General features: G+C 37.9%; 1 long non-coding RNA gene across 3 annotated transcripts in view; it reads left to right on the top strand.

Moving 5' to 3' along the window:
- The first annotated feature begins 1,370 nt into the window (after positions 1 to 1,370).
- Positions 1,371 to 10,304, top strand: part of LOC109558298 (uncharacterized) — a 76,977-nt gene continuing 68,043 nt past the window's right edge. For all 3 annotated transcript variants that reach the window (XR_011565000.1, XR_011565001.1, XR_011564999.1), the window contains exons 1-5: positions 1,371 to 2,630; positions 3,800 to 3,833; positions 4,944 to 5,012; positions 7,973 to 8,033; positions 8,123 to 8,322. This is a non-coding gene — a long non-coding RNA (uncharacterized lncRNA). The remainder of the gene's footprint in view (positions 2,631 to 3,799; positions 3,834 to 4,943; positions 5,013 to 7,972; positions 8,034 to 8,122; positions 8,323 to 10,304) is intronic.

Below are 10,304 nucleotides of genomic sequence, written 5' to 3'. Positions count from 1 at the left end.
ACTACTTCATCTTCCTTTTCTTTCCCCTTTCAGTTCAGTTCAGTTGCTCAGTCGTGTTCGACTCTTTAGGACCCCTTGAATCGCAGCATGCCAAGCCTCCCTGTCCATCACCAACTCCTAGAGTTTACCCAAAATCATGTCCATTGAGTCGGTGATGCCATCCAACCATCTCATCCTCTGTTGTCCCCTTCTCCTCCTGCCTTCAATCTTTCCCAGCATCAGGGTCTTTTCAAATGAGTCTGCTCTTCGCAACAGGTGGCCAAAATATTGGAGTTTCAGCTTCAACATCCGTCCTTCCAATGAACACCCAGGACTGATTTCCTTTAGGATGGACTGGTTGGATCTCCCTGCAATTTAAGGGACTCTCAAGAGTCTTTTCCAAGACTACAGTTCAGAATCATCAATTCTTCTGCACTCAGATTTCTTATAGTCCAACTCTCACATACATACATGACTACTGGAAAAACCATAACCTTGACTAGACGGACCTATGTTGAGAAAGTAATGTCTCTGCTTTTGAATATGCTAAGTTGGTCTAATTTTCTTTCCAAGGAGTAAACGTCTTTTAATTTCTTGGCTGCAGTCACCATCTGCAGTAGTTTTGGAGCCCCAAAACACAAAATCAGTCACTGTTTCCCCATTTTTTGCCATGAAGTGATGGGACCGGATGCCATGATCTTAGTTTTCTGAATGTTGAGCTTTAGGCCAACTTTTTCACTCTCTTCTTTCACTTTCATCAAGAGGCTTTTTAGTTCTTCTTCACTTTCTGCCATAAGGGTGGTGTCATCTGCATATCTGAGGTTATTGATATTTCTCCTGGCAGTCTTGTTTCCAGCTTGTGCTTCATCTAGCCCAGTGTTTCTCATAATGCACTCTGCATATAAGTTAAATAAGCAGGGCAAAAATATACCTTTACTTTCTCCTTTACTACATGCTAAATAAAAGTTTATAGAACTTAGAAACTTGACATGTATGTGACAATTGAAGTTTTGGTATTATCTCTGACATTGTCTGAAATGATCTAAGAATTTGGTAGTTGTTTTTCATATCAGTGTTAAAATATTATTTATCGCATTTTTAATACATAGCTTTCGCCAACTGATTTCTGAATATAAAGAAAAGAGATCTAAAACTTCTCCTGGAAAAAACCAACCCAGGTACATCATCTGATACCAAATTACTCTTGGTGATTCTACCATAGATAAAGTAGGAATGAGGAAGTTTCAATAATGAAGGAACTATTAAAAAATAAGTGCAAATTGCATGTATATTTTATTTTTTTCAAAATTAGTTTCTTTATACTCTAGTATTCAGAATTTTTTAAGAAGTTAATTGTAGGTGATTTAACATGAAAAACAGTATTGTTTGAGAAGAAATACATCTCTTTAATATGGCCCCTAAAGTCCTATATTAGATTTTTGTGTAAATCATAAAAAATTTTAAGTGAGTATGATGTATATTTCATCTATAGTCATAGTACAGCAGACTGGACGTCTTATGAAAGTGAACTTTCATTTTTAGAAATGGTTTGCATTTAGTGAATGAATAGTTAGTAGTTACTGTGTAGTGATTAGTCTTACTAAAATAGTTACCATAATTAAAACTGAGAACTTGAATAATCCCTTCCTGGTAGGATAAGAAATGATAAACAATAACTGCAAAGCTGAGCCAGTGTGCAGCATAGTAGTGAGGGATTATTTCTGAAAGATTCCTACCAATTGTACAGAAGACAGAAAAGCAATGCCTAGTTGAGAACCAGTTATTTTGCCTATTGTACCAAGCAGGTCTAGATTACCAACTTCATTCCTTACAGATTCAGAGAGAGTGAGATAGGTTGACTTCATTTGGATCATATATTTTCTTTTGTGTGTTGGACAATTGTCATGAGAGTATAATTTTGTAAGAACATGATGTTCTCTTGCCATCAGTTAAAAGATTATCATAATAGATATTCAAATAGAACAACCTGGGACTCTGCAGGTTCTAATAAAAGCACAAAAATATTTGCATTAACAAAAAACAGCATTAGGTCCACTGGATGTGGCATCTATCACATTGTACAGGGTATCCAAGGATACCTTTAACTGAGTAGACCTCTATCTAATCAAAGGAGGCTTCCTAGGTGGCTCAGTAATAAAGAATCCACCCACCAATGCAGGAGATATGGCTTGATCCCTGTGTCGGAAATATCCCCTGGAGAAGAAAATGGCAACCCACTCCAGTACTTTTGCCTGGGAAATCCCATGGACAGAAGGGCCTGGTGAGCTGTAGTCCATGGGATCACAAGAGTCAGCCACGATTTGGTGACTGAACAACAAAAACATCTGTCAAAGAACTATAGGTTGGCTCATTACACAAGTCAGAAGAGATACAGAGATGACAGTGTCTTGGTCTTCAATACGCTCAGAATAGAGTTTTTCTCTGGTTAATTTCTGTATTTTTTTAAAGAAAAATTTCAAAGAAAACATGCTTATTTATTTGTTCATTTGTTCACTAAACAGATAAATTTCAAGTGTCTTCTATGTACTAAGCATTGTTCTGATGTCACAGGATGAAAACATTTAAAAATCACTGCCCCTGCTCTCCTTGCTCAAGCTTGCAGTACTACTCTCCCTGTGGAGTCACTGCATGTGAGTCATCCCTCCAGCATCAGATCATGATGACCCCTGGGAAATGTTGTTCAACAGCACCAGAGTCCGTGGCTCCCTCCATTCTTCCCTCCCTCCCCTTGTTCATCAGCTTAGGATGTGATGATGTATGCCTTCCAAGCTGAAAAAGCATGATTTCTATAAACATTTGCCATATAATGGGAAGGACTGATATAATGATATCCCTCACTAGTACACAGCGCTCTTTGGACCATCCTAATCTGTGTGGTCCAGATACTCTTGAGCAATGGAAGGAGATAGTCTCAAGAGATTCTTTTTAAACATGCTAGAATATATACAAATATACAGAAGCTGAACTTTTAAAAAAGTTCCCTGTGTGTGAACACACACACACACAGAAGCTGAACTTTTAAAAAAAGTTATATATATATACACACACGCACACACACAGAAGCTGAACTTTTTATGGAAGTTTTTAAAAAAGTTCAGCTTCTGTGTACCCTACTTCATGCTCACCACTACAAGTCTAGTCCCCATTCTCAGCATTGAACTGAGCCCCTTTACCCATTTGCCCTCCCCCATCTGCCTTTCAAGAGATTATCCTTTCTAAGCCTGGAATCACTACATCTCTCATACTTCTCTTGCCTTTGGAAAGAGGGCCAGGAAGAGAAGACTTTTGCTTCCAATGTTTTACCTTGCTCTGAGGTTCAGTGCCTTTGACCAAGCTTCCCTGTGATAGGGCATTTTCACTGTGAACTGAAGAGCCAGAGAAGTTGTCATGTCCCAGCAAGACACCTATAGTCTCTGTTCAGTGCTCCAGGCAATAGAAATCCAGAAATACTGTGCTGTTAATACTGTGCATGCTATTGTCAGCTTATAGTACTGATTGCATTAATGGTATAGTATCATTTTCTGTCAGTCTCCTGGAGTTTGGTTAGGATTATGGTCATTGTAAGCAGCAGTTCTTTTCTTTGTTGTTTTGTTTTGCATTTGATAACTATAAAGGGGAGGAGTGGTTCTTAGGCATTAGTGGCCTATGAGTATAGTAAAACCACTGTTCCCTTCCTCTAGTGTGGCCTCCAGTTGTGGTTTGAAAGGAATACTTTTAAACAAAGCCTCAGTATTGAGGTTTTAATAGTCTGTATTTTTCTTCCATTGATTTAAATGTATCTTGCTTTTTTCTTTAATAGTGGATGAGAGTTCTGAAGGGGACTCTTCAAGGAGGTAGGATTTTATGGATGTTTTAAATTATATGTTTAACTAAGGGAACATGGAGAAGAGAAACTAATGGTTGTTGAGTGTTCTACTCTGGGTTAGACACTGCATTACGTGCTTAACATTTGTGACCTCATAGAGTCATCACAGCAGCTTTGTAAAGTAGCTGTGTCCTACTTTTACTTAATTAGGCAACTGTGGTTTCAGGAGGTTAGTGAATTGATCCTGGTTAAAATGAGCTGATCTGTGATTTGACAATTGGCCTTCTTGGCTCCCGTGTCCACTCCCATGGCCCTCAGCAGAGACTGAGAAGTACCTATGTAGCATATAAGTTAAAGATATAAATTAGTTCTTTGACTTGTGTACATTTTAAGTTTCGACATTGTGGGGAAACTCCGGTACTCCCTTAGAGTAAAGGAGAGAAGTGGTACCATCTCAGTAAGTGGTATCCCTGCTGACGGACCAAGACTGCCATTTTGGACGGACTCAGATTCATCTCTGAACCTTGAACAGACAATGGAGAAGGAAAAGCCTATTCTTCCACTTTAAGTCATTAGGTTTATTCTGGTTTGGGCAAACAAGAATTATTTCAATCCATCAATTGGATTTTCACTTCAGCTATTAGAACTTTTAGTGAAAACAATTTATTTTTAGGCTCTGCCAATACATTGGCTGTCACTCTCTGTTATGGAAACTAAGAATGAGTGTTAACTAGATATTTCATAGGTTGGGAGAGATGGATGCAAAAATAGGTAACGAAAAACTTTTTTGGAGACTTCCCTGGGGGTGCAGTGGTTAAGATGGTTAGTAAGACATCTTCCAATGTAGGCAGTGTGGGTTTGATACTCGGTCAGAGAAGCTAAGATCTCACATGACCCAGGGTCAGACAGCCAAAACATAAAATAGAAGCAGCATTGGAACTAATTCAGTAAAGACTTTAAAAGTGGTCCACATCAAGAAATCTTTAAAAAAATTAAAAAAAAAAATGCTGTTTTAAAACAGGCCAAATTTTATTCATGTCAAGAAAGTTCATTTAATACATAGACAAAATTTCACTTTTTTTTCTTTTGTTCAAGGACATGAGCCCGCTGATTTTTATTGTATGTTTTTGCTTTAAAGGTTTCCCAACAAACCTGGCGTTGATTTAGGGCCTACATCAAACTATGAAGTCTTAGATTTTAAAACCAGGTAAAGTGTTCTGTTGTGAAATTATTTTTCCTGCTCTGAAATTAGTTTCATGTAGTATTTACTCTTATGATTAGACAGTGGAGATGACAAATAGATTCAAGGGATTAGATCTGATAAACAGAGTGCCTGAAGAACTATGGATGGAGATTCATGACATTGTACAAGAGGCAGTTATCAAGACCATCCCCAAGAAAAAGAAAAGCAAAAAGGCGAAATGGTTGTCTGAAGAGGCCTTCCAAATAGCTGATGAAAGAAGATAAACAAAAGGCAAAGGAGAAATGGAAAGATATACCCATTTGAATGCAGAGTTCCAAAGAATAGCAAAGAGAGATAAGAAAGCTGTTCTCAGTGATGAATGCAAAGAAATAGAGGAAACAATAGAGTGGGAAAGGCTAGAGATCTCTTGAAGACAATTAGAGATACCATGGGAACATTTCATGCAAAGATGGACACCATAAAGGACGAAATGGTATGGACCTAAGAGAAGCAGAAGATATTAAGATGAGGTGGCAAGAATACACAGAACTCTACAAAAAAGATCTTTATGACCCAGATAACCAGGATGGTGTGATCACTCACCTAGAGCCAAACATCCTGTAATGTGAAGTCAAGTAGGCCTTAAAAAGCATCACTATGAAGAAAGCTAGTGGAGGTGACGGACTTGCAGTTGAGCTATTTCGAATCCTCAAATATGATGCTGTGAAAGTGTTGCACTCAATATGCCAGCAAATCTGTAAAACTCATCAGTGGCCACAGGACTGAAAAAGGTCAGTTTTCCTTCCAATCCCAAAGAAAGGCAATGCCAAAGAATGTTCAAACTAACACATAATGGCACACATCTCACATGCTAGCAAAGTAATGCTCAAAATTTTCCAAGCCAGGCTTCAAGAGTATGTGAGCCATGAACTTCAGATGTTCAAGCTGGATTTAGAAAAGGCAGAGGAACCAGGGATGGGAATACCAGACCATCTGACCTTCCTCTGGAGAAATCTGTATACAGGAAAAGAAACAACAGTTAGAAATGAATATGGAACAATTGACTGGTTCCAAATCAGAAAAGGAGTACATCAAGGATATAAATTGTCACCCTGCTTATTTAACTTATATGCAGAATACATCATGCGAAATGCCAGGCTGGATGAAGCACAAGCTGGAATCAAGATATGCAGAAGAAATATCAATAACCTCAGATACGCAGATGACACCACCATGATGGCAGAAATTGAAGAACTAAAGAACCTCTTGATGAAAGTGAAAGAGGAGAGTGAAAAAGTTGACTTACAACAAAACATTCAGAAAATTAAGATCATGGCATCTGGTCCCATCACTTCATAGCACGTAGATGGGGAAACAATGGAAACTATGACAGACTTCTTTTTGGGGGCTTCAAAATCACTGCAGATGGTGACTGCAGCCATGAAATTAAAAGACGCTTGCTCCTTGGATGAAAAGCTATGCCCAACCTAGACAGAAGATTGAAAAGCAGGGACATTACTTTGCCAGCATAGTTCTGTCTAGTCTAAGCTATGGTATTTATAGTAGTCATGTATGCATGTGAGAGTTGGACTATAAAGCAGGCTGAGCGCTGAATAATTGCTTCTTTTGAACTGTGGTATTGGAGAAGACTCTTCAGAGTCCCTTGGATTGTAAGGAGATCCAATTAGTCCATTCTAAAGGAAATCAGTCCTGAATATTCATTGAAAGGACAGATGCTGAAGCTGAAACTCCAATAATTTGGTCATCTGATGCAAAGAACCAACTCATTGGAAAATACAAGTTCTGGGAAAGTTTGAAGGCTGGAGGAGAAGGGGATGACAGAGGATGAGATGGTTCGATGGCATCCCTGACTCAATGGACAAGAGTTTGTAAAACCTCTGGGAATTGGTGATGAACAGGGAAGCCTGGTTGTTGCAGTCCATGGGATCACAGAGAGTCACACACAAGTGAGCAACTGAACTGAGCTGAACTAATGTTGATATTTTCATAAAATTTCAAGAACAGTGTAGATGCATAAAAATATATTAATAAAATCACATGAAACGGAGGCTTTGCTCATAATATATCCTTAAGAATACTGATATGTTACTGATCTATTGTATATAAAGTCTAAATATATGTGTTTCTCCACATACCTTATTACACTTTTTATTTCCATAAAGTTTATTCTTGATTAGGAATGTTTCACTTTTTCCTTTCTTCCTCTTCTACCTTAAAATTTTTTTTTAAATTTTATTTTATTTTAAAACTTTACATAATTGTATTATTTTTGCCAAATATCAAATATCTACTATTAACCTAATTTTTCCTTGCAGAACACATTTCTTCAGTGTCTGTTCTTTAAGTCCATCTCTCTCTGTCTCTATTGTGAACATGTTTGCTTATGGCTTTCTATTTAGAATTTGGCTTTCATTCATGATCATTGCCCTATGGGTTTAACCTCGTGTTTTCCCTGTTTCATTGGTCTCTAGATGTTTGAAAAACAGAAGTAGCTTATCATGTTTGCAGTTCTAGTCCATCTAAATAAGGTTCTATTAAAACCTAAACTTTCATATTTCCCTTTACAAGTGATAAGCCATGTATATATTAATCATGGAAGCAAATTTCAAAATATCACAATTAATTTAAATGTCTTAGTTTTTCAACAGTGCTCTAAACTACTGGGGATAAATTATTACTCTTGAACATTTTGGTAGAGAAATTAATCTAGTCGGTGTCCTAGTATTTGTATATCAGTCAATTAGGGGTAAGGAGAGGAAGATCTGGGGCTTCTGATGTCATCTGTCATAATCCTTTCCCCATGAGCAGGTCAGTCAGTGACAGAACTGGGATTTGAATCCACATCTGAATGACTTCAGAGCCTGTGCTCTTTGTGTTAGATCATAGAGGAATGGGAGATGTTACAATGCTTTTATTCAGGTTGATACTTGTTATATTCTTCAAGCTCTTATTTTCTTCTCTAGCATGTCCTGAAATCAAAGTTAATGAAGCTAATGAAGGCTTCTCAGCAATCCAAGAGAAACAGTAAGTTATTTGAAGACTGTCCTCCTGGTGTTATTTCTTGATTTGAAATGACACATGTTCTCATGTACTCTCTCCTGTTTTCACTGTAGTAGAAGCAAAATGTGGCATTTTGAGACCAGAGAGTACAACTTTCTCTCAGGACAATAATTCTGATAGTAACGTTGAAGATGTGGTTGAAACATTTCCCAAACCATCACCCTGGTTTGAGGGCATCTGTCATCCTGCCTTCCCATCGCCTGAGCCTGTTTCAAAACTTCTCAAGTCTATAGCAGGCCTTGGTCGTACAAAGGTAAGTTTGTTCTGTTTGTAACTCTTCTTTCACTGTATTTGTTCACATACCAGTCCCCTGAACCTTATGGTGACAAAAAGTATCCCACCACAGAAATCAGTTCAGTTCAGTTCAGGCGCTCAGTCATGTCTGACTCTTTGCAACCCCATGAATCGCAGCACGCCAGCCCTCCCTGTCCATCACCAACTCCCGGAGTTCACCCAGACTTACTTCCATTGAGTCAGTGATGCCATCCAGCCATCTCATCCTCTGTTGTCCCCTTCTCCTTCTGCCCCCAATCCCTCCCAGCATCAGAGTCTTTTCCAATGAGTCAACTCTTCGCATGAGGTGGCCAAAGTACTGGAGTTTCAGCTTTAGCATCAGTCCTTCCAAAGAAATCCCAGGGCTGATCTCTTTCAGAATGGATTGGTTGGATCTCCTTGCAGTCCAAGGGACTCTCAAGTGTCTTCTCCAACACCACAGTTCAAAAGCATCAATTCTTCGGCTCTCAGCCTTCTTCACAGTCCAACTCTCACATCCATACATGACCACAGGAAAAACCATAGCCTTGACTAGATGAACCTTTGTTAGCAAAGTAATGTCTCTGCTTTTGAATATGCTACCTAGTTTGGTCATAACTTTCCTTCCAAGGAGTAAGCGTCTTTTAATTTCATGGCTGCAGTCACCATCTGCAGTGATTTTGGAGACCAAAAAATAAAGTCTGACACTGTTTCCACTGTTTCCCCATCTATTTCCCATGAAGTGATGGGACCGGATGCCATGATCTTCATTTTATGAATGTTAAGCTTTAAGCCAACTTTTTCACTCTCCTCTTTCACTTTCATTGAGAGGCTTTTTAGTTCCTCTTCACTTTCTGCCATAAGGGTGGTGTCATCTGCATATCTGAGGTTATTGTTATTTCTCCCGGCAATCTTGATTCCAGCTTGAGTTTCTTCCAGTCCAGCGTTTCTCATGATGTACTCTGCATATAAGTTAAACGACAGAAATAGAAGCCCTCAAAGTCACGATATGAAATGGTGTGATAATAACAGCCATACATGTGCATGATTCAGATTTATAAATATTGGCATACTAAGTATGCCATTATGAAAGAAAAGAATTACAAAGCACTGAGGAAAAACAACTATATGAATATGAAAATGGGGAGGAGGATGAAGGGGAAGAATTCCTTTAAGAAGGACAAGATAAATATAAGATAGAATGAGGGTGAAGATGAGACAGATATTACACAAACACAACAGAAATAGTGGGGTCAGTCAGACCAGGAACTCTATATTATAAATATGTGAGAAATTATTTCAAATTCAACTTAAGAAGAGCAAGTGAGGTTGTAAAAATAAAAACAATGCTCATACTCTTTTGAATGACATATAGCTGATTTTTATGAAGAACTAAAAAAAAATGTGTTCCTTATTATTTGTGGTGGTTGTTTTCAAGGTTGGTGGTGGTTCTTTTTTGTTGTTGTTGAATTGAAGTGTAGTCAGTTTAAAATACTGTGTAAGTTTCAGGTGTACAGCAATGTGATTTGTTTATACTTGTGTGTGTGTGTGTGTGTGTGTGTGCGTATTGAATATAGTTCCCTCTGGAAGTTCATTTGAATTTGAAGTGATTTCTCTTTTTAAAAAAATTCTCACTTTGAAATTAATGAAGCAATGTCTTCTATTTAACCTAGCATAACTTTCGTTTAGAGATAATTCAAGATGAGCCCTGTTTTAGGCGCTCAGATTATGAATTATGTATTATGAATTAAGAATTTCTGGCCCTTCTGTTTCTTGTGGTTTCTAACTTCGTCAGTTCAGTCGCTCAGTCGTGTCTGACGCTAAATACTTAATGTACTTATTTAATTTATCTTACTGTTTGCTATAACCCTGGTGGGTGTTTTAGATCTTTCTGAAAATAAAGAGGAAATACATAAGCATTTTATCTATTCTTTTTACTAAAATTATAATTTATAATTTTATAAATGAGATTCTTAATCTCTC

Source organism: Bos indicus, chromosome 29 (genome assembly GCF_029378745.1).
Source record: "Bos indicus isolate NIAB-ARS_2022 breed Sahiwal x Tharparkar chromosome 29, NIAB-ARS_B.indTharparkar_mat_pri_1.0, whole genome shotgun sequence".
NCBI lineage: Eukaryota > Metazoa > Chordata > Mammalia > Artiodactyla > Bovidae > Bos > Bos indicus.
Note: the sequence above shows the minus strand (reverse complement) of the source record. Positions and strands in the feature narration are given on the sequence as shown.